Below are 25,550 nucleotides of genomic sequence, written 5' to 3' on the forward strand. Positions count from 1 at the left end.
CCGCCTTTTTAAGGTCATGCCATAGCATCTCAATTGGATTCAGGTCAGGACTTTGACTAGGCCACTCCAAAGTCTTCATTTTGTTTTTCTTCAGCCATTCAGAGGTGGATTTGCTGGTGTGTTTTGGGTCATTGTCCTGTTGCAGCACCCAAGATCACTTCAGCTTGAGTTGACGAACAGATGGCTGGACATTCTTCTTCAGGATTTTTTGGTAGACAGTAGAATTCATGGTTCCATCTATCACAGCAAGCCTTCCAGGTCCTGAAGCAGCAAAACAACCCCAGACCATCACACTACCACCACCATATTTTACTGTTGGTATGATGTTCTTTTTCTGAAATGCTGTGTTCCTTTTACGCCAGATGTAACGGGACATTTGCCTTCCAAAAAGTTCAACTTTTGACTCATCAGTCCACAAGGTATTTTCCCAAAAGTCTTGGCAATCATTGAGATGTTTCTTAGCAAAATTGAGACGAGCCCTAATGTTCTTTTTGCTTAACAGTGGTTTGCGTCTTGGAAATCTGCCATGCAGGCCGTTTTTGCCCAGTCTCTTTCTTATGGTGGAGTCGTGAACACTGACCTTAATTGAGGCAAGTGAGGCCTGCAGTTCTTTAGACGTTGTCCTGGGGTCTTTTGTGACCTCTCGGATGAGTCGTCTCTGCACTCTTGGGGTAATTTTGGTCGGCCGGCCACTCCTGGGAAGGTTCACCACTGTTCCATGTTTTTGCCATTTGTGGATAATGGCTCTCACTGTGGTTCGCTGGAGTCCCAAAGCTTTAGAAATGGCTTTATAACCTTTACCAGACTGATAGATCTCAATTACTTCTGTTCTCATTTGTTCCTGAATTTCTTTGGATCTTGGCATGATGTCTAGCTTTTGAGGTGCTTTTGGTCTACTTCTCTGTGTCAGGCAGCTCCTATTTAAGTGATTTCTTGATTGAAACAGGTGTGGCAGTAATCAGGCCTGGGGGTGGCTACGGAAATTGAACTCAGGTGTGATACACCACAGTTAGGTTATTTTTTAACAAGGGGGCAATTACTTTTTCACACAGGGCCATGTAGGTTTGGATTTTTTTTCTCCCTAAATAATAAACACCATCATTTAAAAACTGCATTTTGTGTTTACTTGTGTTATATTTGACTAATGGTTAAATGTGTTTGATGATCAGAAACATTTTGTGTGACAAACATGCAAAAGAATAAGAAATCAGGAAGGGGGCAAATAGTTTTTCACACCACTGTAACTCTCCTCATTTATCCGGGCTTGGGACCGACACGAAGAAACACACTGGTTTATGCATCCCCTGTGGCTGGGTTAGTTTAAACCCTAAATATGCCCCCAAAACAGTCAGTCAGTCAATCATTTTCCAACCTGCCATATCCTAACACTGGGTCACGGGGGTCTGCTGAAACCAATCCCAGTCAGCACAGAGCGCAAGGCAGGAACAAACCCCGGGCAGGGCGCCAGCCCACTGCAGGGCACACACACACACACACACACACACCAAGCACACACTAGGGACAATTTATGCATCAATGCACCTAACCTGCATGTCTTTGGATTGTGGGAGGAAACGCCGGAGAAGCGTCACAGGGTAGCAGCCAATCAGTAGCAAGGAGAAATGAATAACGCTCTCGGATTGGCTACTTTCAACATCCCAAGCCACGTTTTCCTCTATGGTAGCTTGATGTTTTCTCTACAGTACAGTATTACCACGAAAAAAGCGATAAAAAAATTGTGGAGGATATTTGCCATTTCCGCTAACAATTATTAGTTAAGTTCTAAGCAAAAATCCGCGAATGACTGAGGCTACAAACTCTGAACCGCAACTTTGCGGGGGTCTACCGTATTCCTATACCCATTTCAATTCAAACGAATACCCTCTCGTGTGGATACAAAAAAAGATGGGGAAAGCCGAGATGGACAACTGAATAAGAAGTTAGGGACATCGGAGTGTGGCGTCTGAGAAACAGTCGCCTTACTGGTCCTCAGTCGACTTCTTCCTTAAATACACGCCAAAGAGCCGAGTCCTCTGAAACAGCAAAGAGACGATTCTTGGGGTACTGGCCTTAGAGCCATCTGTGAAACTGGCAAATAAAAGGAAAAGATTAAAATGGGCAAAAGAGCACAGACATTGGACAGGAGACGACTGGTAAAGCATGTTATGTGTATATATCAGTTGCAAATGACACCGGTATTTAGCACATATTTACTGAAGGTGATGCTAATGCAGTTTTCTCACATGAGCAGTTAGTGTGTAAACCTAACTAATTAAGGATAAGCTAAGGGAGTTTACCAATAGGGCACTGAAGGAATTAATACTAAAAATGGGGCTTTGTAGCTGTACATGGGTAATTAATTAATTAAAAACAAATCAATCAATCAGTCGTTTCAAGAAGAAAGAGCCAATAGCAACAGTAGTAATTCCTCAGCTATTTTAAAATCAGTTTACTGGTATCTTGTGCTACGCATGCGCCCCATTGGGTCAACTTCCAGGCTCACCTAACATAAGTAGTACCACCCTGTGATGAGAGGAGGCACTGCCACTAACAGACTTATCCCCTTCTTCCCTCACAGCCTTGAGAAACCAGCGTCCCTTCCAGGCCGCACAATATAAAAGCAGAGCGACCACAGAGGATGGCATCTCATTTTGTTGTGTATCGCCACAACTCTGAATCGTTCTGCTAGAAAGACTACCCTCTGTTTAAAGCTGCACATTGAGGGGCTTGATGTTCATTATTTTCCTGCTTTTTGTTCAAATTAAACAGACTTTTGTTGCTGAAGCTTTATAATGCACTGGTGAGGCCTCATCTGGAGTAAGGTGGGCAGTTTTGGTCTCCATAAAGACATAGAAGCACTAGAGAAAGTCCCGAGAAGAGCAACAGGGCATCCTGGGAATTGGAGTCCGGTTTCTCAGCCCTGTTGAGTGCCATGGGTGCCACCAGGGGGTGCTGTGAAAGGACCTGGGGAGTCATGGTTCCCTTATAGCCCGGAAGTACTAGGAAATCACGAGGATGGAAGCCACAAAGTACTTCCGGGCTGATTAAAGACCTGGAATTCTCCATCTGACCCAGAAGTAGTGGCAAGTCACGTGGGAGGAGGAACAGAAGCACTTCTGGGTCCAGGACTATATAAAGGACTGCTGAAGATCCAGCAAGCGAGCCAGAGTTGGGTGGAGGAAGATGAAGTTTGCTGGGAGGTGTGGTGTGGAGGAGATAGGGAATTTTGTTTAATATTTGATTACTTGCCTGATTGGTAGATGTGAACGCTAGGTGGCACTGTTGCCCCTTTAAATACAACAGACAGACACATCCACAGCCACCAATAAACAGGCAAGTACATTTTTTCCAAAAGAAATCAAAACTCCAGGTGAACAATCAAAGTCACACTTGGCCTGCCATGCAGTTGTACTGGAAGTGACCCCAACTTGTGCTGGTGGACGAACACCATGTGGCTTCTCTACTTGAGCTAAACAAGTGGCAGTACTCAGTTTGGGGGGAATTGGGCGCCAAGGGAGGGGTTGGGTGGAGGTGTGGTTTACAAGTACATATTGTTAAAAATATTCTGTATTCTGTAACCTGTGCCGTGGCGCAGTATGGGATGAGTGGGCTGTGATTTATATTGCTCATCTCATTTTTCCATCCTCAGTTTTAAGGATGAATTTTCTTCTTAAAACCTTAAGACGGGGAACTATGTGAGCTGTCAGCACATGTTAACGTGCCAAGCTTGGTGTTTACTCTGAAACTTAAAATAGGATGTGACTCAGAATTACACTTACATTTTAGTTTTAAGAAAAAAAAAGAAATTGTGTGTTTTCAAATAATCACTGAAATTCTGTCTGTTTGTATTAAGTGGGCTTGATGATAGATAGAGCTCTATAAAATAGATAGGAAAGGCACTACTAGATAGATATCTCAGCTCTTATAAATTTTATCAGGACAATAATTTTATACGTTCTAGATGACACGTCAACAACTAAGTGAAGAAGAAAGAGCATGGACAAACATTTGAAAAAGTCATTTTATTTATTAGAGAGAAAGAAACGATATTCACTCACAGGCAGTTATCTGTTGCGTTGTCACGATGCAAATCCAAACACGAATTCAAAATTCAATGCGATCTTGAAAAAAAGTTAATTTCAAATATTGTTTTTACTAAAGTTTTAAAGTAAAAGCGAAAATAATGCATACGTAACATTCTCATGAAAATAATCTCTTTAAATTGTATATCCGGTTAACCAAACTCGGGGGTGGGCGGAGCCCCGTAGTTTTCAAAAAGGATTTCTCCTGTGCGAAGTGGTAGGCACCTGAGAAGTAAACTGAAATCTTACTCACTCGTGATTTTTCTGTCCATACGGTAAAGGTTTTGTTGAAAAGCATATTCCAGTTTCAAGCGTTTGAATTACTTTATATAAATGCTGTGTGAACACCCGCCCTCTGTCACCAGCCGCCATTCACTGGATGAATATATGCGGGTGGCTTGAGGTGGATGACTTTATGTTTTAGAGTCAAAAGTTACAAGGATTAAAGAATAATGGCATGAATACTAATTCAAGAACGAAAATTAAAAATATTTTTAATAAATTATTATTTCATTTCAGTTAGTCTTTCCAGCTGATAAGGGCTGTTCGGTCCCTGTACAACCGGTGTCAGAGCTTGGTCCGCATTGCCGGCAGTAAGTCGAACCCGTTTCCAGTGAGAGTTGGACTCCGCCAGGGCTGCCCTTTGTCACCGATTCTGTTCATAACTTTTATGGACAGAATTTCTAGGCGCAGCCAGGGTGTTGAGGGGGTCCGGTTTGGTGGACTCAGGATTGGGTCACTGCTTTTTGCAGATGATGTTGTCCTGTTTGCTTCATCAGGCCGTGATCTTCAGCTCTCTCTGGATCGGTTCGCAGCTGAGTGTGAAGCGGCTGGGATGGGAATCAGCACCTCCAAATCCGAGACCATGGTCCTCAGCCGGAGAAGGGTGGAGTGCCCTCTCAGGGTTGGGAGCGAGATCCTGCCTCAAGTGGAGGAGTTCAAGTATCTCGGGGTCTTGTTCACGAGTGAGGGAACAATGGAGCGTGAGATCGACAGGCGGATCGGTGCGGCCTCCGCAGTGATGCGGGCTCTGCATCGGTCTGTCGTGGTGAAAAAGGAGCTGAGCCATAAGGCAAAGCTCTCAATTTACCGGTCGATCTATGTTCCTACCCTCACCTATGGTCATGAGCTATGGGTAGTGACCGAAAGAACGAGATCGCGAATACAAGCGACTGAAATGAGTTTCCTCCGCAGGGTGTCTGGGCTCTCCCTTAAAGATAGGGTGAGAAGCTCAGTCATCCGGGAGGGGCTCAGAGTAGAGCCGCTGCTCCTCCGCATCGAGAGGAGTCAGATGAGGTGGCTCGGGCATCTGATCAGGATGCCTCCTGGACGCCTCCCTGGGGAGGTGTTCCGGGCACGTCCAACCGGGAGGAGGCCCCGGGGAAGACCCAGGACACGCTGGAGAGACTATGTCTCCCGGCTGGCCTGGGAACGCCTCGGAATTCTCCCGGAAGAGCTAGAAGAAGTGGCCGGAGAGAGGGAAGTCTGGGCATCTCTGCTCAAGCTGCTGCCCCCGCGACCCGACCTCGGATAAGCGGAAGAGAATGGATGGATGGATAGTCTTTCCAGCTACTTTAATAGTTTCGTTTAGTTTTAATTTTTCATTTCAGGTTTTGTTTATATATTTCATAAACTGAAATAAAATAATTAACTATACACACATAACTGAACTGAAAAAGAACTTGAAGATGAAAAGTAACAATATATAAATGGTTATAGAGCAAAACAGACTAAGATTAAATAAATAAGTTCCTATGCAAATACCAACATAAAATAAGATCTCTTTAGAAAAGAAAATAGATGAATATTGTCACACACGTGCACATGGGAGGCAGCTGAAGGGCCTGAATGAGGGTAACTCCACACCAGACCAGGGAGAGGCAGAGTGTACTGACCCTTTCTCTCTTACCTCTGCAGACCGATTAAGGGAAATTCTGCCTGGTCCTGCTGACATCACTTCCAGTTCCAGCCCTGATAACGTCACTTTCAGTTCCGGCCCAGATGATGTCACCTTCTATCCTCTGCCTTAAAACTGCCATCTTTGCCTCATCAAGTCAGTTCAGCTTTGGACTCGAATCTTAACACCTATGTACTCCTTATTCAAATCCTTTGCAGCCATGAAAAATTATATGGGTGGCTACCCCAAACCTTTTTGTGACTCTTTTGACAATATATACTGAGATTATATATATATATATATATATATATATATATACATACATATATAAACACACTGTATACAGTATAGTAAACAGATTGGAGTCAGGGCCTATCAACAGTCATAGATGGTCAAGCATAACGTGGCCTGGCAGAGATACAAAGTGGAAATACAGACAACGGCACCCCTTAAATTACTCAAAGGATGTACTGTATATATAGTGGGAGGACGGAGAGGATCGCACAATAAAAGAGGATCCTGTCCCCAACCATGTAACTGCTGGCAGCAGGAGGTTGCTACTGGGGTCCCTGTAAGCTTTTATGGCCCTTTGGTTAGAAATGGGGCACCAGTCTAACAGGGAGCTCCAGAAAGACAACCCCAGGGGTTGTGTAGGGTTATGCCTGTGCCAGAGATACTTCAGAGGAGGCCAAAAGTAACCTCAGAAGTGGTTCCAGGGATGGGGTGTAAAAGAGGCCAGTGGCCACTGCTTTGGTGAACTTGGAATTGGGGGATAGCGTGGATGAGAACTCACTTGGCAGGAGGAAGGAGAAGACAAGGGGTGCAAGGAGGGAGAAAGGTACAAGGGGCAGACAGGGGGAGGCATGAAGAGTATTTTCAGTTTGCTTTAATACCTCATTTGTTGCAATTTGCTCGAAATCCCCTGTAACCTTCTTTATTCAGTTCTAATAAAATATTTCTGCCCTACTATTTTTAGTTTATTTGCCATTTTGTGCACTCCAAGAGGGCCTCCTACAGACCACTCAATATAAATTATATATATAATTAGATTATGAAATCAATAAAATCAACAAGTCCCAATACATAAACGCTTATAGATCAAAACAGAATAAAATGGGCTTACATGTATATGTGATCTCTTTTCATAATCATTGTTTTACAAGAATTCATACGGAAAACTTTGGAAAAAGAAAATGGGTCAAAGGCAATCCACACTGAACTATGAGGACGAGTTTAACTGTGCAGCTGGCAGTGTAGGTGGTTCAACAATAGGCACCCATTAGAGAAGCATGGAAGTAAGCATAGCTGTCTTCTTATCTCTCCGAAATCATACAAAGAAGTCATTCTGTGCCAGACTGGTAATTATTCAAATGAATATTAGTCTTTACATCAACTTTGTTAGCGTAATGTTGCTGCTTATACCTCCCATTAAACGCTGGTCTAATGTTAAGAGCCCTTTGCTATCTTAACTTTTTATGGAATAAAACAAGAAGACAATTAAACGAAAGACTAAGTGTGGAACATTCCGCTACACTGGGAGTTTTACCACTGGGTTTGTATGTTTTGATCAGCCTAGCCATGGCCGACTAGTCCCATCCAGTCCACTTCATGGTTTCCAGGTGAATCTAATATGGTAGCCCCTGCAGTCTTCCTCTGTTCTCTCCTTCTGTACAGTAAACCTCAAAGCCCAAACCTCAAACACGCGTCCCTCGACTTCATTTGCATTACTAATATGGCAAAAGGAGGCGAGGCCTTTAAGTTCTTGTCTATTCTGGCATACATTTACCCCAATCTTTCAGAACCTGCTCCTTTGCATTGAGGGTCTCCAATTGTTTTCCAGCCATGGGCAAGTACAGGTATCTTACTGTCCAGATTTTCAATTCATTCCTCTTTCTTTTATGTGCCACTTTGATCAGTTTTGAATATGAGGGGTTCCAATTTCCTCTGCTGTATCCTCCCACCCTCATTCACTATCTCATTACTAAAAGCTGCCATCTACCTAATAACACAACAAGATCTTCCTTCAGCCCTCCTCGTGTTCTTGTTTTCAAATTTATTCCTTTGGTTTCCAAAAACCCTCTGATCCTTAATATCATTACAGTTCCTTGAACATTCCAGACACATATTTACAGATATTTTCAGATCTGGGACCAAAGCCTTCAACCGCTAGAACACACTGCCTACCAAACATATTAACCCTTCATAAAACAAACCAGTACTGTATACAGAGAGGAGAGGTTAGGAGCACGCACTGATACGGGGCATGGCCGCACCTACCATATTGCAAACCAACTCAGAATCCCATATTAGGACCCAAGTGCAGCCATGCAACGGGTGACAACTCAGCGCCACCAGCTGTGTAAATAATGTAGACAACTTATATTTTGTTCATTAATTATCCTCTTCTGTGTGAGAGGGAGAATTCACCCTGTGATGGACCTTCATCCAGTCCAGGGATTGTTCCTACCTTGCACCTAATAATACTGGGATAGGCTCCAGCTTCCCAGAGACCCTTCTCAGGAAAAAGATGGATGCATGAATAAGTGAGCTAAGAAGGTTAGGATTTTAATGTCCTCCCTATTACTGACATGTTGAGACTTTTTTCTTGGGTTTTAAGGCCCATAAATCTGTAAAGATGCCTTGTGACGATTCTAATTGTAAAATATGCTACAGAAAAAAAATGTGATTTTAATTGGCCCTGTTTCATTCACCCAGTACATGCACATTAAAAGGATGACATTTCCTGTTTTTGTAGTCCACACAAAGCAGACAACATTATGAAAAGTACATCTTAAAATATAAGCAATGTCTTCATTTTGTACAACTTCCTTGGGGGTTGGTGGCACTGCACTCGGGTCCCAATCCCGGTGCTTCGTCATGTGGTGGGTGTGGCAACGTGCTGCTCCCAACCTGGGCAATCTGGGGGGGGGGGGGGGGCTTAATTCAGCTAGCATACTAAATATACAGATAGTTGATTCAACTTATAATGTTTCATTATTAAGTCTTGGCTTTTGTCATTGAGTTGGTATTAAACTTTTTCATATTAACATTTTGATTGAACCTTAAAAATTATGCATTGTAAACACATTTTAAAAGTATATTTAAAATGAAAACTCCTGTATTGATATGCTGAATTTCTGAATGCAAAACTATTTTTTTTGTAGTGAAAAGTCAAGCAAAATGACACATTTTATTGGCTAACTAAAAAGATTACAATATGCAAGCTTTTTGGTGCAACTCAGCCCCCTTCTTCAGGCGAGATCTTTTTATTTTTTCATAAATTTACAGCGAGTTCTAAGTAAACTAAAGGATGTTTAAGACCAATTTGAGCGGACCTACCATGAATACCATATACCTACATATGAGGCTCACTGTGTGAACAAAAGCAGATATTTCTAAAGAAACCCAAGAAATGACCGATCAAGTGGCAGTAACAGGACTGTCATCATGTTTTAAAGGAATTGCATTGAAATGGGTTTGGTCCGAGTATAAAAATAAAGAGCCAGAGAACAAGAAGAAATGAAACAATACAAAAATAAATAAATAAATAAACACACCCGCCTTTTCAAGTACTGGACGATTCAAGAGGAGTGAATATAAATTCATGGAGGAAAGACAACGTGCACTTCCAGAAAACCCACCTACACAAACGCCATGGGAATCAAGCGACTATTGTATGTGAACACCACGATATCCCCCTCCCAACCCAGGCTGTGTCCGAAGCCCCCAATGTGTGTCATCTTTTCAGAATATGCGCTGATGTAAGAGATGAGTCGATTCCATGGACTCCTGCACACCACTCGCGGTCCCCCTTTCTGTTCTCGGGGTCTTCTGCATCACTGAGCCATTCAAGACACAAAGGCAGCCAAACACACGGACGAGCCCAGCGATGAGAGTCCAGCTGGATTCTGACCAATCACCAGCGAGGATGTCAGCAGCCATGTGCTTGCGTGCGCACGCGTGCGTGAGATGTGTCGGGCGGCGTTACGGAGAAAACATAACGACCCCTGAAGCATCACAGCTGTTTTACGAATGCAACTTTCCTTCAGATGCTGTGAAACACCAAACCTTTTTTGCTGCTATCTAACAACGTTAAGTGTTTTCCGCTGAAATTAGAAAAAGGACGACTCAAAAAGAACGCGTGCAGGTGCAGCGGCACACGCCCCCGTGGGTCTTTCGGCGTGATTGTGGGTTTTAATTTCACTCCCAGCAGCTGCTATTGAAACACCGGAATGAGAAAACTTTACGCAAATTATAAGAAAATACTTTAGCGACATAGACTGGACATATTGGTCAGCGGTTCGTAGCTAGCTAGTGTGCCTCATATCTAGACCCCGAAAATGAGCTCCGTATTAACGGTAATTTCTGTTATGTACTCACACAGAAGTCACGTACCAGATTGCATGAAGATATACGCCGGTAGACAGCGGTGCCGGTACAAACAAGGACCACCTTCGAGTAGCCATAACGCCTCCGGTCAGATACCAAGCAGGTCAAGCACGCCAGAAAAGCGAAGCTGTCAGCTCAGCGAAGACCCGGCAGATCAGAGCGGCTAAGTCCCTCCCACGTGACACAACCCCGCCCCCGACAAGTGTCAAAGAAATCCTGCAGCCAGCGAATGAAAGACGGACGAGCCGTCCCAGTCAGTCCTCCCGCAGCACAGGACGGAGTGTGTTGTGTGTGAGGTGCTTCTTGGCCATCACAGTGGCCTTTTTATTTACAACAACAATAAATATCCTCTTCTTCTTTCGTCTGCTCCCATTTAGGGGTCGCCACAGCTGATCAAACGTCTCTATCCCTATAATTTTCTCTCACGCCGACTGCCTTCATGTTCTCCCTCACTTCATCCATAAACCTCCTCTTTGGTCTTCCTGTTTTACTCTTGCCTGGCGGTTACATCCTCAACATTTGTTTGGCGCTGTTTAGTGATATTATTAATATAATAATAATATATTTATTATTTGTTTTTACAAGAGCAACAAATATATCAATGATACAACTAAATAGCGCAAGAAAAAAGCGCGTCATGCACTAACAAAAGACTACAATTCTTTCTTCCATGGACACATTAATAGGATGGATTTAGGAGAAATATTTTGCCCATCTTGGACTGGTAAATAGTTATAATGAAGTAAAGGGTTAATTCGTGGTTTTCCACGGTGTTTTTCGCTTTACTGGGCTACGCGCTTCAGGGAATCCTCTGTGAACAAAGAATCAACCAGACTCCGAGTGACGGAAAAGAAAAAGAAGAAATGTATAAGGAACGGCATTTAGCAGAGCTGTGGATTCATAGCTTAACGCGTGTAGTGTAAGTCTGCCAGGCGTTTGAGGAGCTCGTTACTCCATTTTCCACCCCAAAAAAAAAAAAAAATATTGTAGCGACAGATGGCACTGACTTCAGAGGAGGCGCTGCAGCTAAAATTAAACAGTTAATTATGATTTAATTTACGCTATATTTTAAAATAGTTCTCGTGTTTAATGTTGGGTTATAGCTTTTGGTAAAATTTAAAGGGGAGGTTGGAGTTTGCCTACCACTACTAACCGATGCTGCCTGGTGTATGAGTCCGGGTATCGGGACTAAAGAGTTGTGCTGAAGTTGAGTATTGCCGTTTTGTAGTCATCACATTACTTGAATGTACAATTCTACCACTATTAAAAGAAAAAAATGTTTTTTTTATACATTGAGTGCGTCTATGTGTCACAATATATTGTGGCAGGCAGGGGGCGCACAGCTTCCCAAACCCAACACAGGCAGATGCAGGACACAAGTTCAGCACACGTTTTTTGTGGGAAACGCTGTCCTTCGTTTCCCACCACCAATGCACAGTACAAAGCTTAATATAATAAAGCACACAGCGGTTTGCCTTCTTTTCTTTCTGTTTCTCTTCCACAAACCCCCCCCCCCCCCCCCCCTGTATGTCTGTCTGTCTGTGTGGTTCCTGGAACAAAGGCAGGCAGCTCCCTTTAATCTACACCTGGGAGTGCTTCAGGTGACTTGTTAGCAAGGTCTGGGATCACTCCCAGGTGTGGTGAAAACCCAAAGTGGGATTCTGCAACTTCCACAGCTCCTCCTGGTGGCATCCATGGAACCCAAAGGGGCTGTGGTGAACTCCAACTCCCAGAGTGTCCTGTGGGAATCTCTGGTGCCAAAGCAACCCACGGGGCTGCCCTCTAGCACCCTGGAGGAGATAATGCCCTGAACACACTTTGTCCCCAGATCCTTCCATCCATGCAGCGTCCCAGCCGGGCAGGGCTCCTTTATATATATATATATATATATATATATATATATATATATATATATATATATAAAATTTATGGGTTGGCATCAGAAAAAGACATCCAGCCATAAAAATCACTCTGGAACCTATAAAATATCAATCCCACACAGAAATAGGAAAAGATGAAGAGGAAGAAGAAGAAGCAAATACTGTATGTATATGTATGTGTGTATATATATATATATATATATACTATATATATATATATATATATATATATATATATACTATATACATATATATACTATATATATATATATATATATATATATATAGCGGAAAACAGCCCGGACACAGACAGGCAGACATGTTTAAATCACCCACAACACGTTTATTTACACGACTAATATTTACACGGTGCTCACACAACCCCCAAAACTCCCCCAAAGTCCAGGCCTCTTGTCAATGCCTCTTCCTCTGGTCCGCCTCCACTCCTCTCCTCCCGAGCTCTGTCTCTCTTCCTCCTGACTCCAGCCATCGAACGGAGGGAGGTGGCCCCTTTTATCCCCACCCAGATGTGCTCCAGATGTATCCCCATTAGCTTCCGCCGGCACTCCCCAGTGTGGCGGAAGTACCTGCTGCACACCACGAAGCACTCCGGGTGTCCCTGGTCTTCTTCCCCCCAGCACTTCCGGGTGTGGTGGATTGTGCTAAGGGCCAGGGCTCTACAGGAATCGGGGCGCCCCCTGGCGGTGACCACAGGCCCCTACAGGGTTGAGCTGGGTCACGCTGGGTACCACCCCCAGCTGTGTGCCATAGTATATATATACTCCACTATGCACTTGGGAGGAGGTAGCTTAAGGGCTCTAGTGAATGCAGTTACCTGCCAAACCAGGGGTTGGCGCTGTTTTCCGATTATTTCTCTCTTTCTCTCTCTCTGCAGATTGGGTGATTGTCAGCCCTTCCTTCCATCACTGATATAATTTCTGGTGTCCCTCCTCTTGGACTCACGTCTTCCTGCCATCTATCGGGATAACCCAGAACCCAGAAATGTTTATTTCCTTCAAACCTTTCAAATTATACAGGGTTACCCGCATGCATACGGGTGCCGTTCTCATCCCTACCACCTTCGCCGTCACTTCCTCTACCTCTTCATATCTTAAATCATTCTTGAGGCAGACTGAAGACTTAAGTGCCAGCTTAAATGAAAAATTAAAGAAAACATACTAAGTAATTGCAGCACAAACACGGACTTAATCAGTTTTAACGCGAAAAGATGCCAACAGAAGAAGAGAAGAAGTGGGCCGCTAGGGTGGAGAAAAGAAGATCTGCTCAGGAAGGGACAAGCGCATCAACCTCTGAGCAAACGAATGCTTAACGTACAGAGAAAGAGGATGAAAACTAGGAATACTCAAGTCAAGTGGATTCATTGCACGTTATCATGCAGTGTGCTGTTACTGGTAAATGTATATGTTACTTATCCCCCCAGTGTTTTGTAGTGGTGACAGAGAAAAGTTTTCATTGAGAATGAAGATAAAAAAGCCAGTGGTGACCAAAGCTGCACAGCGGCAATGGAACTGACTTTTTAAATTGAAAAGAGGAGACCCTTCACTGATGAATGAGGAGGAAGTGAGGGTCTTCATTTCAAAAAACGGAGTCCCATTTGATTTGCTTTAACTGTTTACAATGTGCTCTGATTTTTCCAGAAGTGTTTTTTTTAAATATTTTACCAAACAAAAGCATATGTTTTGCGTGTGGCAAGCAAACAACTGGACAGCTGACATTTAGATAATGCAAGGCAAGTACTGTGATCATTTTTTAATGGATGTTTTTTCATGTAGTTTGCCAATCAGCAGCCTCTACACCACAGACTGTAATTGCAGCCTGCAACACCCGTGCATCATGTAACGTCCACGTCAGTCACAAATCGCCTATTGAATGGCCATCTATCTTACTACTTCATCACCTAACAGCTAATGTGTGGTGATTGCATTGGCTCAAAAATGGCTGCCATTGCATCCTCCAAATGTTTCACATTGGTGATATTTGAAGTGGCTCCCCACTCATTGAAGTGCTTTGAGTAGTGAGAAGAGTGCTATTTAAATGTAAAGTATTATTATTATTATTAGTGCCATCACTGAGCTGCACTTACAGCTCCAGCCGAAGAGGCACATCTTGTATTGTAATTGTGTAAACTGAAATGAAATATATTTAATAACAGTATAATATAGTTCATCTAAAGACCTGTTCCTTATATACACAATAACACTGAATTAGTAAAGCTGCTCTTAAAATGTTGCTGAGTCTGCCTGATCCTGCCACGTTATGTCTTTGTGGGAATGGCAGCTGCTGGCTCATTCTCGTTTCTTGGCTCAATAGCATGAAGCCGGCTGACTTATTTTTTTTCCACAGTTGCTTCATGCCAGGCTATCTGGCCTTTTGCCATCTTGGAGCTTTCTTAGATTTTAATGGCTGTCCATGCAGGAGTTGGCTATGTTGGTATTCACTGTCATAAGAACCTTCATTAGGATGACCTTGCCTCCTCTCCTCTGTTTCTGTTTGACAACATGCACGTGTGACACCTCACAGTTATAGAGATAGGAGTGTGATGAACAGTTTGAGCATCGCCTATGGGCTTCTGACCACTGGAGGAAGCGGGCAGCACAGTTTCAACACACAAGTCGAGCTCCTTTACTTCCAAAACTGCCAGCTGCTCTGCCTCCTTACTGGTCACTTCTCATCCCAGTGTGTCTCCAGTTAGCTTGACATCTCCTTCTTTTCCTGTAAATAGTCACAACCACGACTCACTGGGGATGGCCATTTATATCCAGAGGCCTCTTCATGTTCAATGACAAATCCAAATTTGAAAAGGCTGAAGGCCTCCACATAATACTACCTCCTGGAGGCCAATGAGTGCACTGCACCTGTCAGCCATATTCTTCATTTACACTGCCAGCCACTCCAAGCAACCCCCTGGCTGCCTGCCCCTCGCCATTGCATGGATAGCCCCGGAATTCCCTATCCAGGAAGACAATAAATGGGCACTTCATTCTGTACCCATTGGCAGTATGGATGTCACTGTTCAGGGCCGGACCTCTCATCACCCTAGGGACCTTGGAGGATCCCCTCCAGGACCTGCCCTGCAGCCACATCCATTTTAGTCTGTATTTTATCACGGCGTACTTATAAAGGCAGATCCATAGTTGACCTGTCAGCCTAACCAAAATCCAAACAGCCTGGGGGATTGGTCCTGTTAGAACATTAGAACAATCTGAAGGAGAACAGGCCATTCAGCCCAATAAAGAAGAATCTGGAGGAGAACAGGCGAAGGAGAGGAATCACATTATACACTGAAGGTGCACCGGGGCTAAAATCCTCGTCAGTTCATCAGAATCACGGTAAGGACTTGCTCAATGTTGTCATCAGTAATGGCCATGGATGGGTGTCCCCCTCCTTCTTCATGTTTAACACTTATCTGACCATTTTTGAACTCGTCGATCCATTTGTAAATACTCCACCATGGTGAAACACGGTCACCACATTGTGTAGGACTTCATCTACGGATTTCAGCACCTGCTACACCTTCAACCCATACAAAAAAAATTGTTACTTGCGCTCATGTTTGGCACAAATGGAGAGCAGGAGTGGCCAAGTTTACTGCTATAGAAAACAACAAGAGAGCCTGAATGGCTGATCAAAGTTGAAAGTTTACCACTTTGATCAAAGACACACCACGTGTGCTCAGGGTTAGCTCTACAGCAGGGTTGTCAGGTCCTTAAAAAAATTTATAGCCCAAGGACAGCTTGAAAACAGTGAATTTGCCCAAATAATAATCCAATACCTGCGGTAGTCAAAATGACACACTGGAAAGTGGGGGGCAGCATCAGAGCAAGAGGGTAAAGTAATGCCAACTTAGGCTGGTGAGGAGGTACCCCCCAAAGTGATAGAATGGGTATATACCATCACACAAAAAATGGAGGAGGGGAGATTTTATAATGTTAAAGAACATATACACGTGAGAATAGCAGTGGAAGGGGTTCTGGATGGATGAAAAATATGGTAAAAATGGCGGGGGGAGGTTTGAACAATAGGTCAAAATACTGCATTGTTTTTAACTGCAATCCTTGATACCCCATTTTTTCCTGTGGATCTTCTTCTTTTGGCTGCTCCCATTAGGGGTCACCATAGCGGATCATCTTTCTCCATCTTTTCCTGTCCTCATCATACTGCTTTATCACACCCATGACCTGCATGTCCTCTCTCACCACATCCATAAACCCGATTGGGCGAGAAAACCACAGACCTCACAACACTGATGTACAGTTAGCCCAAACAAAATGCTCACAACTGTGAGGATAATTCGCGATTTGCCCTCATATTTTATTCTGGGTGGCGCACAAGTCAGCGCTCCTGCCAGACAGCTTCAGAGACTCCATATTTGGTCTGATATCCACCATTAATTGGCCCAAGATGAGTGTAGGGTACAGGGTTGGTCAACCCATTTAGACAACATGGCCGGCTACCTAGGGTGACATCATCTGTTTAATTAAGGCAAGTGGCGCCATTTCTTCTCTTTACTCTTGACTGTGATACATCGATATTACCAACCATGCACTTAAAACACAATGGGGGACAAACTCCCAAATGTTTAATATGAATGACTTTGTAGACTTAACACTCGTAACACCAAGGGTACTCCTTCATCATTACGAGGTATGGGCGCAATCTTCACAACTTCACCTATGGTGTCTTTTTAAATGGAGGTTTCATTCCATTGTTTATGCCAGTGGTTCTCAAACTGTAGGGTGGGGCCCCCCAGGGGGGTGTGAAGTAACAAAAAGAGGGGCGCGAAGATGTGAAAAAAAGAACACAAGAAATATGAAAAATCCATCTATTGAAACCGAAACAAATTAACTTAAACTACATTCTGATACTAGAAAAATAAATATAGAGTTAGATAAAGGTCGATAAAAGTTAAGTAGGTATAATAAAATATGCATCTATGATATATCATTAATTAAAAAAGAACAAATTGGTATTAGTGGGCTCCTTTTAAAAAAATGTTAGGGGGGGGCGCGATTAAAACTGTTATGAAAACTCGGGTAGCAAATACTTAAAGGTTGAGAAACGCTGGTTTATGCGATTACTTTGCCATGTTTTTTTGAGAGGAGGGACACCAGTGGTCGAACGACACTGGTAGTGCTGTGTGTGATGTGTGTGTGTCCACTCCTGGGTCATCTCCCTGATGCTACCAGGGTAGTCTCCAAGCTCCTGGTATATGTTGGATGCTTTAACCTTTTTAACTGGCAGATTCAAAGTAAACGGCTGAGATCTGACAGACTCGTCAATCTGGACAGTAGTGCAGTGCATTCTGGGAAAGCTGAAAGGTCAAGCAGGACCTCAAAATGTTTTGTATGGCCAGTCAGTTTGCAGCCAAGTGCAGCTTTGGATTCCCACAGGAATCGACCTTAAGCTTGTGCTATGGCTTTCCAGTGTTTTGAGAAACTGTACAAGTGTTAGCTGCTTTGCTAACGGACATTCAGCTAGAAATGCGGACTTAATTAAAGTTAAGTTTAGTATTCCTTAAGTCAAAATTAAACATGGTATACAGTATATACATTTGCCACACAGAGTTGTGTTCTAAAGTTAAGCGTTTCTTTATAAATTTAAAAAAATATCTTGACTGCACTGGAACTTAATAATGAAGCCTTATGGGCCATGGAGCACCAACAGAAAATAAAAGCTTAAAAACTAACCAAACACATCTATTTTTCAAGCCAAGAAAGTTACTGAGCATTGATCCACGTCTTGAGATTACACACAAACCAGTAGCCACACCACCATCCACCTGAAGCTAAGCCTGTTCAGGCCCAGACAGCTCATGGATGGGAGACCATCTAGGAAAAGCTTGGGTGGCTCCTGGAATAGGAGTTGGTGAGGTCAGCAGGGGGCGCTTACCTTGTGGTTTGTATGTGGATCCCAACGCCCAAATGCAGTGACGGGGGACACTGTGCTGTAAAATGGCACCGTCCTTCAGATGAGATGTAAAACTGAGGCCCTGACTCTTTGTGGTCATAAAAGATCCATGGGCATCCTTTGTAAAGAGCTAAAGGCTAAATTGCCCACCTCAAACTAGTTATTCTGGCCCGCTAATGATCCCTTGTCTCTAATTGTCCCTCTCCCTCTCACCATTTCAGCACCTAACAGCTAATGTGTGATGAGTGCACTGGTGCAAAAATGGCTGCCGTCAAATCATGCAGCTGGATGATGCACATTAGTTTCATTCTCTATGTAAAGCACTTTGAGTGGTGAGAAACACACTATATAAATGTAAGGAATTATTAATATTATTATTATTGTTATTATCATACTGTAAAATAGCTTATACATGTCATTTAAAAACAAAAAACTAAACACCGATATTATGAGATTCAGCCATTTTGAAAGACAACCAGCTGTGCACGCTCCCTCGGTGAATGTCTTCTTCTGCAATAACCTTTCACCCCTCCAGGGGGGGCGTGGTTTCCTCTTAAAAGATAAATCGTAGCAAATGTTTCCTGCCACCTGCTGGTTATTGCGTTAATTCATGTTTGTATTTATATGAGAGAACTTCTCCCACTAAGTCACTACTGAGACACAAGCAAATAGAAAATGCATCCTTACCTGGAATATGCAATGTAAGGATTATTTCCAGTTCCCTTTTGTTCTCAGTAACATGGAAGACATGTTCTCTTAGATTCTTGATTTTATTGATGCTTCAAAGTGGACACATTTTTGATGCATTTTTAGGCTTTTATTTTCCATTGGTGCTCCATGCCCCATTGCCTCCATTATAAAACACTGATGCAGGTAAGATATGTTTAAAAATATATAAACAATGCTTAACTTTAGAACACAATTTTGTGTAGTATGGAATTTTTAGTTAACATTAGCCGTCACCCGCAGATCCACCTGAGTAGTAATGAAACAGGACAGTGAGGAGGGCCCTGCCCTTCTCCCCACTCCTGACACCACGCTCTACCTCCCCTTGGAGTAGCGTGAATATATTGCTCCTGTAAAGTGAACTATGATTCTTAGTGTGATGACAGAAGTCGCAAAATCAGTCAGAATGTTCAAGCAAATTATCGAAAAAAACTCAATCTAAATCCATTACGTAGTTGTCTCATTCGCTAGCTAAGCAGATGTAAGGTATGTCCCAAGGCTGGCGTGTGAATGAGGAGGTTCACACCCTCCTCCCCTCAGCCCGCTGCGTGTCTCTTGGATTCTCGCAAATAAATCGGAACCACAAGCAGACACTGATTGTTAGCGCGATGAGGGAAGTCGCAAAATCTACTGGAATGTTCAACCAAACTATAGAAAAAAACCCGTTCTAAATCCGTTAAGTAGTTCTCTCGTGAAAAGCAGACAGACATACAGATAGACAGACAGATGTTGGATTTTATATATATAGAGATAGAGATATAATCTTTTGCAATCTATTATAAGTATATACCTAAATGACGAATTATTGAAACATAAGGAAAAAAGAATTGAATGTAACTAAAGGGTTCACTAAATGTTGTGTTAAACCTGAGCACGTGAGACTTTTGCCTCATCTTAGAGGAGCCACCAAAGTAGTTACTAAGTTTAAAATGAAGTAAATGAGTAATGAACACCCTCTTCAAAAGTGAGGACAAACTAGTGAGAAGCCCAAACACCCCTATTGTGAAGCAGTGATACAATCAATGGGAAAACCCAGTAAGACACCCTTATTAACGAAGCAGCGTTTAGAATAAGGGAAGAATCAGCATGTATACAAAATCACTGGTGACTGTAGTTGATTGGTTAAGATGACAGAATTCTGCATATTAAGAGTCAGATGACGTGATGTATCACATAAGGTAATGGGAATAGAAAAGTATAAAAGAAAATGAATGAAACATGGCGGCTTTAATAGACCTGCCATTGCTGTGTCCCAAACATTATGGAGCCCTGAAATGGGGGGACCAGGTAGAAACAGTGGTGCGACCAAAACGTCTGCCAATCCCCTTAAAATGAACATCTGCAATGTGCACTTTAATCAAGATGTCTGAATTGTTTGATGTGTCATTTGTGGGGGACGGCCGGCATCCTTACCCGGCTGGGACACCCTTAGGATGGAAGGACAGGGAGAGACAGCTTACACAGGGCTTTATCTCCCCCAGGACACTAGATGGCAGCGAGCTCAGGCTTGAGTTCCCCAAACGGGTGCCTGCAGGGCACGCTGGGTATTGTAATCCCAGGGGACAGCCCTGTTGGATCCCATGAGGGCCTCTAGGGGAAGCAGCAGGATTGAGGAGTCCCTGCGTCATGGGATTTCCAACTCACCCAGAAGTGCTTACAGACCACATGTGTGGAAGATCGTGAACATTTCTGGGGCGGCTAAGATAAAAGGAACTGCCTACCTGGCATCATCGAGCCAGAGATGAGAAGAAGGAGGACAGAGGAGTGCAGGAGGCAGTGACAGAGAGAGAGAAGAAGATAAGAGTTGCACTTAGTCCTGTGTTGTACTTGTGGCTGTGGGGTGGGGAAACATTGGCCTCTAAGGAGTTACCCACAATAAAGATTCTTAGTGCATTTTACATTTGTGTCTGAACCTTTATGTCAGATGTTTGGGGAGCTGGAGTGCCCCATGGTGACCACACACTTTAAACTGTGGAGCAGAGGGACAAATCAAAGAGAAATGGGTCTTAGTCCCAAACATTATGGAGGACACTGTACCTTTGGTGCTAGGGCCACATCAGAGGTGGTCTGATGACACAATAAAACACTTGGGTTAATGGATGAATGGAGCAATTCTTTATGTTTGGCTCAGGCTGTGGTCCATCTCAACCTCTGGAACTGTAATATGCAAATGGAATCATTTGCATCATTCTTGAATAATGAAAGCAATAAACAGCAAGTTGAAAGTTCAAGTTGCTGCAATAGCTGACTGTAATCACTGGAAAGTCTTAGGCGGTGACCTAACTGGCACCAGAAAACGACCAGCACAGAGGGTCTCTCAATCTCCGGGGACTTCTGGGGACTCTACTTTGTTGGATTACGTCACTTCGACAAATGACAGAAGTCCTTTCTGTTTTAATGAAATGGGTATCAATCAATTGATCGATATAATAATCAATATTATCATCGGGACGCCCACCCTAAAGCACTTTTACTAATTAGCCCCGGGCTTCATGGGACCGTGACAGATTTATACCGGAAGCCATCTCTAGAAGTGCAACACCTGCAGAAGGGAGCAAAAACATCAGGGGCTTCTGCCGTTTAGTAAACAAGTAAGAAAATGAAAGCATTGGCGTAACATCCATGTGTGTCCGAAGGCTGACTGTTGATTTTACAATTTTCTAATAACCCCGTCAGAGTTATTTATCAATTCAGTTGAGTTTATTTTTCCTTACTGAGTGTTTTTACCAAGAATTACTTCTTAACAATTGGAAATCACTTCAGTTTTGTTTTTTTGTTTTTTTCGTGTTCAGTACCTCCTGACTCACTGGTACAATAAAACCCCACATATTGATATACCATTTGACTTGTCTTGACGTCCAGTTATACAAAACATCGACGGTATTGGGGTCCCCCCTACTTTTGAACCATCTAGACCTGAAAACAAAACTCATTTTTAGGCTATTATCGGACCAAATTTTGTGTGGGAAATGACACCCTTACAGTATATGATAAAGAGTAAACCAATAGCAAAAATGATCAGAAGACCCTGAAGTTGTCTGACCCCTGGAGTTCACCCCCTAATGAGATACGAGGGGTCTTCACAAAACTTTAAAAAAAAAAAGGGAATCGGTAATATCCACATTTGGAGTGTTGTTTTATGCTATTTGGCGGTTGCTGATTGTGAATTATGATATTTCATGTTTTTGATATTCAACTCTTTACCAGTGGTTCTAGCCTTCTGAAGAGCCCCCCTACCCTCAAGTCAAGTCAAGTTGGGAAGCATGCACTGGTACAGCATGTTGCCACACTCACTACATGACGAAACAACTCGGGATCCCGGTTGGCAACCCCCCAGGGAGACACGCAGTCCAGTACCACGCTCCGGAAATGACCCTCTATCTACTGCAGCCAGGTGTTACGTGGGTGACACCTTGGCTTGGTCCAGCCACTCGGGTCCCCAACAATGAGGATCTTATGAGCTGGATCACCCTCGGGGAAACGCACCACATGGCCGTAGTGCCGTAATTGATGCTCCCTCACAATGCAGGTCATGTGCCTCATTTGGGACTCCATGAGCAACACAAAGTCAAACCAACGGTACCCAAGGATTTTCTGGAGAGACACAGTACCAAAGGAGTCCAGTCTTCATCTCAGGTCACTGGATAGCGTCCATGTCTCGCAACCATATAGCAAGACAGGAAGAACCTGGACTCTAAAGACTCCTTTTGCATAGATATCAGGAGTGCCACACACCCCTTTCCAGCAACCTCATGACCCCCAGTGTTCTCCCAATCCATCTACTGACTTCATAGGAAGAGTCACCAGAGTCACATGAATGTCACTGCCCAGGTAAGTAAACCTCTCGATGAGGTCGACACTCTCTCTGCAGACAGACACACTGCTGATGGCCATGCCCAAGAGGTCATTAAAGGCCTGGCTCTTGATTTCTATCAGGACCCTCGCAAGCCCACACACTCAGACGCTTCACTCAGTCTCTTGAGACCCTCGATCAGAGCCTCCATTGACTCCGCGAAAATCACAGCATTGTCAGCAAAGTCAAGATCCGTGAATCTTTCTTCACCAACAGATGCCCCACAGCTGATGGACCCCACGACCTTGCCCAACACCCAGTCCATGTGATCATTGAACAGAACACACCGCTGACGAACCCCAGAATCAACTGGGAAAAACACAGAGGTTCTGCCTCCACTCTGCACAGCACTCACAGTACCAGTGTACAGGCTGGCCATGATATCCAGCAACCTCGAGGGGATCCCGCAAAGCCTCAGGATGTCCCACAGGGCAGCTCGATCAACTGAATCGAACGCCTTATAAAAGTCGACAAAGTCTGCAAAGAAACTCTGCCGATATTCAGAAGGTTAAACATGGCAGATTTCAAACATAAGCATGTGGGGTGTCGTTTTAGACAATTTCAAGGTCAGTGATGATGAATATGAGGTTACTTTTGAGTTTTGATCCTTTACTAGGGGTCTATGGACCTCCATCAGAGGGTGAAAAAATGACAACCTTCTACGACAATAGAGAATATTTAAAGTTCTGCGGTGGGTTGGCGCCCTGCCTGGGATTTGTTTCCTGCCTTGCGCCCTGTGTTGGCTGGGATTGGCTCCAGCAGACCCCTGTGACCCTGTAGTTAGGATATAGTGGGTTGGATAATGGATGGATGGATAAAGTTCGAACCTTAAAAATAAAGCACACCTTTTAATATTTCAAATATCTCAAATATACAGATATACAGAATGAACTCTTCTTGTTCATTATTCACTTCTACCTAATCACATTTCTTAAACCCACCCCAAATTAGGGGGGCTCACGCTAATTCAAACATTTGGTTTACTAAATACCTGTGCAACGGTGAGTCATATTAATGTAGTTGTGCACATTAACTGTGCATGCACTAAACAAGGAAACGTGTGCTCATCGAGGGAACAAATGTCGCTACCCACACCTACACAATCCAACATTAAAAGTGTACAACGACAGTCAGCCAAATAAAACAAGACTGTCATGAAAGATTAGTGACAAAGGCAGAATTTAGAACGCAGTGTATGCATCACCTCTGTGAAGATAACATGTTATGTTGGCTAGCAGCTGTAAATCGGCCCCCCAGCAGTGACTGTGGTGTGAAATCACCCAGACCCTGGGAAAAGATGAACGTTTCCTTGGGCAGAAATGGAAGTATCCACAAGATCGATATGTAAAGGCAAAGAAAAAAAATTGGAGGGGGAAAGCCGGGGGATTCTACTTTATACTATTAACAGACCTGCGTGCTCAGCAAGTGTTGGGGATTGCGTCTGCCATGGTCTGCGTCCGAGTATGAAAGGGTCTTCTGAGGCCCTCACTCCACCATCCAATCTGCATCTAGCCTGTGGATGCATAGTTTGCGTATGCCTAAGAACATCCCTGCTCCCATCATTCCATTCTCCACTCTCCTGCCTCTAACCAATTCCACCAATATGTCCCAGCTCACTGGGCGTACCATCTATCTTTCCCTGTACAACATATACACTTGACAAGACCTGCACCCACCTAGTACCAGTTTAGTGGTTGTCACATTCCGGACTGGAGGGCGACTTTAAATATATTGAAAGGCGCTATATGGAAAACAGCAGTGATGGGCCATTATACTTAAAAGTGACCAGAAATGCTGTTTTTATAATTTTGAGTCTCACAAATTCTACACAATGTCCTCTTTTTGCAACAAACCACATGCACCATCCTAACGGCGAGGCCAGTGGAAACGTCGCCCTCGCGTCGCAGTCCCGCTAATGACTACACGCCGATCGATTGCGAGAGATGAGCCGATGAGCTCAGGCGTCAAACGACCCCAGACCCTCCCCCAAATGACAGCCAATAAATAATTTAGCTTTGTCAAAAGCGGTAGGCCCCACGTGACAGGGGCACAACAGCAATGCGCGCGCCCGAGGCCTCTTGCTGCCTTACACAAGTCCATGCGCGCACCCCGGACGCCGTGAGGCATTCCAGTCAGACTCATATGTCAGGACTTCTCTTCACTCCGTGCACCTGACCTTGAACCTGAGCGTGAACGTGCACGGAAACTTTTGAAGCCACCAGGTGGAATCCCCTTCTTCGACTGGATGCGTGTCGACAGCATTTAGTGAGGCAGTGACCACTGTGAAAGGCGCTATATAAAACAAAGTATTGTTACCCAACTTTCGGTTTTATATTCACTGGTTTTGCTGATATCTTTGAGGGAATACTACGGAAGGTGCTATAAAAACTAAACTGCCCACGTTGCTTAGATAACTTATGTGTTTCTTCGTGTTTTTGTAATTAAAGAAAAAGTGAAGTGAGTTATTAAAAAGTCCAACAGCCGTGAGTGTTGTCACTGATGTTTTCTAAGTGGACATTTTAAATGGGCGTGGTCGTATTAACGTAAGCCAGTGACGTCATTCCATGTCATTAATAGCCGGCACTAGGAAATCACCTACAACAAGAAGTGCGAATACGGGGGTCTCATTTATAGTAAGCGTTATGTGAAATCCCGTTAACTAAAGCGTCCGCTTACTGTGAAGACACTATTTGAAATTCGGGCTGATTGTTTTTTTAGTAAACATCATGCAAAACACAGCTGATCTAATGCCACCTTATTGCAATGTGATGTATGTGCACACCATACCATGGAAG

The 25,550-nt window shown here is 43.6% G+C and overlaps 1 protein-coding gene across 2 annotated transcripts in view; it reads right to left on the reverse strand.

Moving 5' to 3' along the window:
• The window catches only part of akap6 (A kinase (PRKA) anchor protein 6), a 364,472-nt gene that overhangs the window by 332,600 nt on the left and 6,322 nt on the right, over positions 1-25,550 (reverse strand). Inside the window, exon 1 of one of the 2 annotated variants that reach the window (XM_051919705.1) lies at positions 10,375-10,526. The exons of the other annotated variant lie outside the window; for it this stretch is intronic. The gene's annotated coding sequence lies outside the window, so the exon portion shown is untranslated. Of the gene's footprint in view, positions 1-10,374; positions 10,527-25,550 lie in introns of those variants that run through there. 2 annotated transcript variants of the gene reach the window in all.

The sequence above is a fragment of the Erpetoichthys calabaricus genome, chromosome 16, assembly GCF_900747795.2.
Source record: "Erpetoichthys calabaricus chromosome 16, fErpCal1.3, whole genome shotgun sequence".
Taxonomy (NCBI): Eukaryota; Metazoa; Chordata; class Cladistia; order Polypteriformes; family Polypteridae; genus Erpetoichthys; species Erpetoichthys calabaricus.